The sequence below is a fragment of the Eulemur rufifrons genome, chromosome 29 (assembly GCF_041146395.1).
Source record: "Eulemur rufifrons isolate Redbay chromosome 29, OSU_ERuf_1, whole genome shotgun sequence".
Taxonomy (NCBI): Eukaryota; Metazoa; Chordata; class Mammalia; order Primates; family Lemuridae; genus Eulemur; species Eulemur rufifrons.
In genome coordinates, this window is record NC_091011.1 from 96480263 (window position 1) to 96490532 (window position 10270).

At 42.8% G+C, this 10270-nt stretch overlaps 1 non-coding gene across 1 annotated transcript; it reads left to right on the plus strand.

The window, feature by feature from the left end:
* Positions 1-8020: 8020 nt before the first annotated feature.
* Positions 8021-8127, plus strand: LOC138377655 (U6 spliceosomal RNA). Its single transcript, XR_011231821.1, has one exon. It is a non-coding gene; the product is annotated as a U6 spliceosomal RNA (small nuclear RNA).
* The last annotated feature ends 2143 nt before the right edge of the window (positions 8128-10270 follow it).

The window sequence follows — 10270 nt, forward strand, 5'->3', positions numbered from 1 at the left end:
AATATGTTGTATGTAAGATTCCTGGCACCACTAAATGTTAGTTATTATTGTTATTGAGTTCAAAATCAACCCCATAAAGTCCTCTCACTTACAATTTTCCCCATTGGCTCTATCTACCTCAGCCTTTATTCAATGAAATGATTTTTTAAAGACAACGGTTTTAAAAGAAACTGAGTTTCAACTAACTTGTAGACTAAGTTGGTCAAATATTTTGAACCCTGCTGAGGCAATTTCCTCATCTGCTAAAGAAGTTGCTCTAATTGATCTTCAAGATTCTTTTCTGTACTTTGTACCCAATTTTGCTATGAGCCAAAAACTCTTCCTTTTTAAAATTTTTCATAGAAATGGGGTCTTGCTATGTTGCCCAGGCTGGTCTCAAACTCCTGGCCTCAAGCAATCCTCCCAACTCAGCCTCCCACAGTGCTGGGATTACAGAGTGAGTCACCATGCCCAGCAACAACTGTATTTTAAATTATAAATGTATCCCTTTGTTTCATTTTACTATTGATAAGATATAAGTTATACTTTTATGCTGTGCTGGAAATGGGGAAGAACTGACAAGTACAGAATTTCCCAACCCCCAATTGTAGTATGATGAAAATGACTGAATAGTAAATAGATATTTCACATTAAATCAAAGTACTCAGAGTAACTTTTTTCATTCCCACCACAGTTGTATCTTTACTATGATGTGCTATGCTCTAGCACAGCAGTTCTCAGCGTGTGGTCTGAGGGCCCCTGGGATCCTGGAGACCCTTTCAGGGGGTCTGGGAGGTCCTCCCTATTCCAACTTCATATCCCTGTGAGGCCAGATTCTCTTCATGTAATTCAACCAAAACATCATACTGACGTAGATTGAATGCAGATATGAGAATCCAGCTGTCTTCTATTAGGCCAGATAGCACAGAGAGTTACAAAACTATAAAACAATGCCACTCTTCTCAGAGTTTTTTTTTTTTTTGAAAATATAATTATTTTTCATAAAAATGTGTTATTTAAATTAACATGATATGGGTTTATTCTTTTAAAATGAATTAATAAAGAAATGTTTTTAAATGTTCTCCATTTTAGTTTCTAGTATGGTAAATATTAAGACATATAACTCACATAAACAAATCTCCTGGGGGGCTTTTTGTAATTTTTAAGAGGCTAAAAGTGTTCTGAAACCAAAAAGTTAGAAAACTTTTATGTTGAGAAATTTCTGCTCCAGCAGAAACATATGCCACGTTGCAAATGTTTTTCATATTAAATGGAAAGAAGTCAACAATGTAGTAAAATGAAGAGTTTCCCTCTGGCCTCAAACATCATCTTATTGTGGTGTAGTGGACAGTTGATCTAGGCCAGCGGATGTTTTATGGGAGACTAGACCATTGACAGATCCTTGACAACAGAGGCCATGCACGAAGTGATAAGAGAAGGGGAACTTCTGTCTCTTCAGATGGATCAAGGTGTCAGGAAACCAGTGGAGTGACAGGCAAGGAACCCAAACCAACCTCACAACCAATGAGAATTTCCCTTGGGATATTTGTGTTTCTTAACATTCTTTTCATTTCAATTTAAAAATAATATTGAAATAGCATTAATTTTTTTTTTTTTTTTTGTGACAGAATCTTGCTCTGTCACCCAGGCTAGAGTGCAGTGGTGTCATCATAGCTCACAGCAACCTCAAATCCCTGGGCTCAAGCAATCCTCCTGCCTCAGCCTCCTGAGTAGCTGGGACTACAGGTGTGAGCCACCATGATGGGCTAATTTTGTTTTGTAGAGACAGGGTCTTGCTATGTTGCCCAGGCTAGTCTCAAAGTCCTAGGGCTCAAGAGATATTCCCACCTCAGCCTTCCAAAGTGGTGGAATTATAGGCTTGAGCCACCATGCCCAAACTGACATAATTTTGGTTTTGCTATTTTTTTTTTTTTTTTTTTTTGAGACAGGATCTCGCTCTGTCACCCTGGCTAGAGTGCAGTGCCGTCATCAGAACTTACTGCAACCTCCATCTTCTGGGCTTAGGGATCCTCCTGCCTCAGCCTCCCGAGTAGCTGGGAAGACAGACAGGTGCCACCATGCCTGGCTTATTTTTCTATTTTTTTGTAGAGATAAGCTCTTGCTCAGTCTGGTCTTGAACTCCTGGCCTCAAGCAATCCTCCCACCTCACTTCTCAGAGTGTTAGGATCACAGGCATGAGCCACCACACCTGGCCCTGATTAGTTTTTAGAATACAAAAACATATCATGCTGGGTTGAATAGTGTCCCCCCAAATTCATGTCCTTCCCAGAGCCTCAGAATGTGACCTTATTTGTAAACAGTGTCATTGCAGGTATAATTAGGCCAGTTAAGATGAGATCATACTAGAATAGCATGAGCCCTTAATGCAGCACTACTGGCATCTTTATAAGAAGAGGAGGAGGCCAGGCGCAGTGGTGCATGTCTGTAATCCTAGCACTTTGGGAGGCTGAGGCAGGAGGATTGCTTGAGCCCAGGAGTTTGAGGTTACAGTGAGCTATGTTAGCATTGTTGCACTCCTGCCTGGGGGACAGAGTAAGACCTTGTCTCAAAAAAAAAAAAAAAAAAAGAAAGAAAGAAAGAAAAAGAAAAAAAAAGAGGAGGAGAAGAGACACAGAAACTCACACACAGAGAATGCCATGTAAGACAGACGTGGGGGACGACGGCCACATGACAACAGAAGCCGAGATTAGAATTATGCAGCTGCACACCAAGGAACTGCAAGGATGGCCAGTGACCACCATGGGACAGGGTCTGTCTCTCAGACCCCAGGAAGGAACCAAGCCTGCTGACACCTTGATTTTGGGCTTCTGGATTCCTGAATTGTGAGAAAATAAGTTTCTGTTGTTTTAAGTCACCCAATTTGGGGTAACTTGTTGCAGCAGCCCTCAGAAATGAACGTACCATCTAGGGGACAATGACAGAAGACTCACGTGTCAGACACCTCTGACGTGTGACCTCGTTCTCCCGACCTCATTTGCTTCTAGTCCCAGCTACTGCTCCCACAACCAGGCAGGCCACGGCCCTGACCACCTGCTTGCCCTCCCCAGCCACTGCTCTGTCCTGGGGCCCTGGGTGCTGCCAGCTGGGCGCCAGCACATGCACAGCCCAAGGGTGGGGCAGCTAAAGTCTCTGGGGACAAATCTTTGGATGGTAGCATACTAGAGCCAGTGAATAGATTCTTCCCTCTTTCTGCATGGAAAGATTGTCCTGATAGGTAGACTGTGTGGCTTTTCAGAGGCTGCTCTGTGAGACTGAACATCCCATCGCTCCTAGTGGTGGTCAGTGTGATCATTAACACACAGTCGTCTTGGCCCCCCTCCCTGCCTCGTTCCCCCACCCCCACCGCCACTCTCCTGGACCTCACTCCCTGCTAAAAGAGACGCACATAAACCTTCACTTCGCGCTCTGCTTACCAGGGAACCGAGGGTAATACAGGCCTTGAACAGATAACACTGTTGACATTTGAAAAAATAATGATCATAAAAATTAAAGAAGAAAGACATGGTAAAAGCACTTAAGTATTTCAGAAGGTTTAAAAAAAGGTAGCCATAGTTTCTTGTTTATCCTTTCTGAAAAAAAAAAATAGCTGTGTATGCTCCCATTTACTTACCGAGTATATCATACTATACTTTTTTTTTTTCATTTAAAATATATCCTGGAACTCTTTCCTTGTCAGCATGTCCGGAACTGTCCCTTTTTAAATTCCCGCAGAGTGTTCTAATGAACGCTGAACCGCTTTTCATTCAACGAGGTGCCCTGTTGATGGACATTTGGGCTGTTTCCAGTATTTTGCCGTCTCACACAACACTGCAGTAAACATCCTTGTAAATGTATCTTGGTGTGCTTTTGCAAACATGTAACAGCGTAAACTCGGAGCAGCAGAGTTTCTGGGTTAGCCTACACATATGCGGCCATCGGCCAAGCCTGACCAGAAGCTGGAGGGCACTGAGTGTGACACGTCGTCCAGCCCAACCAGCCTTCTGGGGCCTGAGCAGCAGAAAACGCAGTACGGGGACTTGGAGAGGCCAACAGAAACATCCAGTACAGTTGGGAATGTGTTTGGTTGCAAGCAACAGAAAACTGGACCAGCATAACTTCAACAGGTGGGGTCTGCTTTTCTGTGTAATGAGGGATTCTGGGGATGAGTGGTCCAGGCCTGATGTGGGTTGTCCAGGATGTCACCAGCTGCCAGACTGCTGCTACCTCCTTGCTCTGCCACCTTAGCACTGTTTTCTACCTTCAGGATTGTAATCTTGCTGCTGGGGCTCCGGGTAGGGTGTCCTTGTTCCAAGGCAGAGAGCCGAGGGCGAAGGCTGTGGGAGCAGGCAGCCGTGTTCTCCTCTGCAACCCAAACACAAAGGTGGGTGTGTTGAGCCCACCTTTGTGCAACATCATCCAGAAATGTCCCTCTCACCTGAGAACTGGAAAGGTCAGTTACCCCCAACCCCTTCTGGATAGATGCCTTGCCGAAAACCGTGTCTCCTCAGCTGGAAATCCCATTCTGTGATACAGTACTTCACTAATTGTCCAGAAAGAATCAACTCTATTCTGTAGACATGTTCTGAGGCTCCAAATCTTCTTGGAAGGTAGTGGGTAGCAGGCTAGTGGCCCCAGCTGCGGGAGTGGTTGGCTTCTCAAGGTGTCTCCTGGAGCTGCTGGTCTCCTCTGATGCTCTGAGCATGGGCTCTTTCAAATAAACCCTGGTCCTGTGACCTGCACGGTCTTCACTCCGGTGTTCTCTGCTTGAACGATGTCTCATTCAACTGGGGCGTCTGTGACAGGCTCGTCAAAGGTGGGAATGGGAATTCTCTGCAGCAGGAGAGAATCCGGTTGTCCTTGTGCTCCTGCCTCAGGCTGTCATGTGTCATGGTCCACTGTTAGTGTGGGAGTGACAGTCACACGGCAGCAAAGGTGGCCAAGGCCTCCTTGGAATTGTGCTTCCAGAGAAGGCAGGGAGGTTCTTGCTGTGTGGTAAAGTGAATCCATTTTAAATGGCTTTCCCAGACATTTTTCCTTACTGTCCTTGGCTAGAACATTTGCATAGTGACAAGGCCACCCTAGCTGCAAGGGAGTATAAGTTGATGAGAAGTTCTGCTTTCCACCTCCACCGTGGGGGAAGTGGGGACACTGTTCTCAATGGCGTCAGGGAGACAACTCACAGTGTCTGTTACAATAAAAAATAAAATAAAATAAAATAAAAGAGACGTTTATTGGTGAAAGACTATCCCACTCTTTCCTTCCCCTAAAGGATAAACATTAATGGCATTTTCTTGTGATTCCTCCTGGAAAAACATACACACTAACTGTAAGGCATATATTATCATATATGAATTTCTATGATGTTTAAAAAAATTTTATACAAAAGGGATCATGTTAAACACACTGTTTTGTACTTTGTACTATTCATTTAATAATATATCTTTAAGCATTTTCCAAATTAGCATATACAGATCTACTTTATTGTATCATACACAAATGATCTAACCAGTGCCATATTGATGAATAATTTGCTAGTGTCTGGGGTTTTACTGCCACAAGGAACATCTTGATGGAATTCTGACAACTATAGGTAGTCCCCGGCTAACAGACGAGATACATTCCTGAGGACATCTTTAGGTTGGATTTGTATGTAACTCAGATCCCTGATCAACAGCGCATATGTGGTAATAATAATAATACAATGGCTCATATGTGGTAATAATAATGCAGTGTAATACTGTAATAATAATAATACTCCTGTACTATAATAATGTTACAGAAACCATTGTGCTCTTTCATTTAACTCAAACAAACACCCATAAAAACAAACTCATAAAAAAATGTTTACGGCCGGGTGCGGTGGCTCATGCCTGTAATCCTAGCACTCTGGGAGGCCGAAGCGGGAGGATCGCTCGAGGTCAGGAGTTCGAGACCATCCTGAGCAAGAGCGAGACCCCCGTCTCTACTAAAAAATAGAAAGAAATTATCTGGACAACTAAAAATATATAGAAAAAATTAGCCGGGCATGGTGGCACATGCCTGTACTTCCAGCTACTCGGGAGGCTGAGACAGGAGGATTGCTTGAGCCCAAGAGTTTGAGGTTGCTGTGAGCTAGGCTGACGCCACGGCACTCTAGCCTGGGCAACAGAGTGAGACTCTGTCTCAAAAATAAATAAATAAATAAATAAAAATTAAAATTAAAAAATGTTTACATAGGAGATAGGAGAAATTTTAAAAAAAGAATATTAAAGGTTAACACTCACCTAATGTCACATCAACGCTAGGCTAATAGAAATGTTATGCTTATTTTGATCTTGTAACCAAATCAATAATAACCTTTCTATTTCAATAATTAATCATCTACGCTGCTTAGTAATAAATGATGCTTTCATTGGAGCACTGCCTTTCACATGGTCCATTATTCTCACTTTATCCTTTATAATTGTCCCGGTAGTCGAGCGACTGAAGCCTAGTGCTTTCCCAGTGAATGGTGGCATCTGGCCTTTCTCCCAACATTTAATGATTTCTACTTTCATTTACATTGTAACCACCTTTGTCTTTTGTGGGTTCACCTGGACTTGCAGTGGACTTTTGCTTTGGAGGCATGATCATCAGGGTAAACACAGACTCAAAAAACTGAATAAAATAGGTAACACAAAAGTGATGCTGTGCGTGACGTAAGCGACCGTATAAACAATGAGACCAGCCACTAGGGTGGAGATGCTACACCAATGCACCACTTATGCCATGAGGATTTGTTTACATGCAAGGAAGAAACTAGTTCCTGAATTATTAATTTAATTATTTAATTCTAAATTATCCTTATGGGGAGCCTTGGGAGCCCGTTCAAAGGCACAGAATGCTGTAGGTTGGGTCATCTGGACCCAGGGGCTGCCTGTATTGCCCAGCTGATCTTCAGTAAGGCTGCACAAAGTCGTAGTCACACCAATCTATGGGAGTGCTTGTTTCAACATACTATTGACAATGCAGTATGCCAGGGCTTAAATTTTTCCCAAGTTGGTACGTGAATATGTAATTTATTTGTACCTCTTCAATAATGGTTGAAGTTAAGCATTTTCTAGTTATTGGCCATTTGCTTCTTTTTTTCGTAGGCCAGTGCTGGAATAAAGCTGCAAGAAAGCAGGGATATTTTGTATTACTTTATCCTTTGCTTTATTCCCAGAGACTAGACAAGTCCCCGGCACATAGTAGGCACTCAGTTAATATTTGTTGAGTACAGTCTCTCCCCTTCTCTATGGTTTTGCTTTCCATAGTTTCAGTTACCTTAGGTCAACTGCGGTCTGAAAATACTAAATGGAAAATTCCAGAAATAAACAATTCATAAGTTTTAAATTGCGTGCCATTCTGAGCAGCATGATGAAATCTCATGCTGTCCCTTTCTGTCCCATCTGGGACAGAAATCATCCCCTGGTTCACCACATCCACATCGTATACAATACCCACCTGTTAAGTCATTGAGTAGCTGTCTGTTTTCAGATTGACCGGGTATTGCGGTGCTTGTGTTTATTAGTTGTTAATCTCTTACTGTACCTAATTTATAAATTAAACTTTATCATAGGTATGTATGTATAGGAAAAAACAGTACCTAGAGGGTTTGCTACTATCCATGTTTCAGGCGTCCGCTGGGGGTCTGGGAATGTATGCCCACGGGTAGGGGACATTTCCTCACATATCCTTTACCTCTTTTCTATTGAAGTTTGCTTTTTTTTTTCCTGTTGATATACCTATAAGTAACCATGCCCATTCATATTCAAATGACGAGAAAATTTCTATTTCCACCCCAGAATTCTCTCTTCTTCTGAGCTCCTCAATAGTTAACTAGCTATGTGATAGATAAGTAACAGACAACTCAACTCAAAAAGGCTTACACAATAATGGGATTTAGAATCTCATAACCAGGAGTCCTGAGCTGGGGTGACTTCAAGGTTGTCTAAGACAGTGCCTCAACAGTGTCACCAAGGACCTGGGAAAGGATTATCACTTCTTTGTGTCTTTTTTAAAAGAGAAGAAACTTTCTCCAGTGCTTGTTTCAGCAGCACATATACTAAAATTGGAATGATACAGAGAAGATTAGCATGGCCCCTGAGCATGGATGACACATAAATTTGTGAAGCGTTCCATGTTTTTTTTTTGTTTGTTTGTTTTTTTTGAGACAGAGTCTCACTCTATTGCCCAGGCTAGAGTGCCGTGGCATCAGCCTAGCTCACAGCAACCTCAAACTCTTGGGCTCAAGCAATCCTCCTGCCTCAGCCTCCCGAGTAGCTGGGACTACAGGCATGCACCACCATGCCCGGCTAATTTTTTCTATATATATTTTTAGTTCTTTGGTTAATTTCTTTCTATTTTTTTAGTAGAGATGGGGTCTCACTCTTGCTCAGGCTGGTCTCAAACTCCTGACCTTGAGTGATCCTCCAGCCTCGGCCTCCTGGAGTGCTAGGATTACAGGCATGAGCCACCGCACCCGGCCCACATTTTTTTAATAAAATAAAAAAAAAAAAAAAAAAAAAAAGAAAGAAACTTTCTCCAGAAACATCCTAACACCCTCACTGGACTTATCTCATATTTCATAGAATTGAGTCACATGCTTTTCCTTAATCCAATCTCTGATAATAGGAATGTAATTATCATGATTTTCTTAGGTTAATTAAGATTTAACTTTTGGGAAGGAGAATGGAGCCAGAATTTAGTGAAGCACAGAGCCAGAAGGAGAGAACGGAGACCGGAACCCAAATTAACCAAGTTGTATTAACAAGAAAGGGCAGCTGTTGAGTAGGAAAACTGTAGTCTTCTGTAGGCCCATCTCCATTCCATTACTAAGTCGTTTTTTGTTTTTTTTGACAGGGTCTTGCTCTGTTGCCCAGGCTAAAGTGCATCAGAGCTCACTGTAGCCTCAAACGGGCCTCAAATGATCCTCCTGCCTTGGCCTCCCAAAGTACTAGGATTATAGGCACGAAACACTGAGCCCAGCACCATTACTAAGTTGGTTTTTTTTTTTTTGCCAGTGCTGAAAAATGTTTATTATGCCACAAAATGCATCGTCCTCTACACACTGTACCTGAAGTTCCTTACATACCCAATCAATCATCTTTTTTCTTGGCAAGAACATTATGGACTCCCTCATATGACCCTTATGCACTTTTTAAGCTTCCAGGCACAGTTAAAGAAATATGTCACTGACAAGCCTGCAACCCACATGGTGAGATGGAAAACAAGCTGGGACAGGGATCGGCAGGTTGGGCTGGAATCCTTGGGCCAGTCCCTCGCTCCACATCTCTGGATTTCACCATTACCAAGTTTTAAGGATTTTTAATGTCCCTTAAAATGTCCCTGTGTGCTTATACAAATTAAAAAAGAAAGAAAGAAAGAGGAAAGAAAGAAAGAAAAGTGTGCCTCTTTCTATCTCCAAAGCTACCATAACTGCTGGTTATCTACTGAAGCACAATACATCACTCCAAACCTTGGCAACTTAAAATAACAATTTATTATCGTTATGAATTGAATTGTACCCCCTTCATTCACATATTGAAGTCCTAATGTCCAGTACCTCAGAGTGGGACTGCATCTGGAGATGGGGTCTTTACTGAGTTAAATTGAGGTCCTTAGGGTGGGCCCTAATCCAATGTGTCAGGTATCCTATTTAAAAGGGGAAATTTGCAGGCTGGACAACACAGTGAGACCCATCTCTACAAAAAATAAAAAAGTTAGCTGAATGTGGTGGCATGCACCTGTAGTCCCAGTTACTTGGGAGGCTGAGGTAGGAGGATCGCTTGAGCCCAGGAGTTTGAGGTTGCTGTGAGCTATCATCATCACATCACTGCACTCCAGCCTGGGTGACAGAGTGACACCCTGTCTCTAAAAAAAGCAGGGCGGGGGTGAAAATTTGGACACAGAGACAGACATACATTGAGGGAAGATGATGTGAAGACACATGGAGAAGATGGCCATGTACAAGCCAAGAAAAGAGACGTGGAACAAATTCTCCTTCACAGCCCTGAAAAGAAACTAACCCTACTAGTACCTTAGTTTAGACCCCCGGCCTCCAGAACGGTGAGACAATTAAGTTTAAGTTATTTCATCTACCACATTTGTGGTGCATAGTTTGTAACAACAGCCCTTGGAAATTAATACAATGTTTCTCTCCCACGGCCTGTGAGTTGACTGGGCTCAGCAGAGCAGTTCTTGCTTGGCATCGCTCACACAGCTGTAGTCAGTGGCAGCTTGGACTGCAGTCATATGCGGGCTTGCCGGGGCTGCTGTCTGAGAGGGCGCA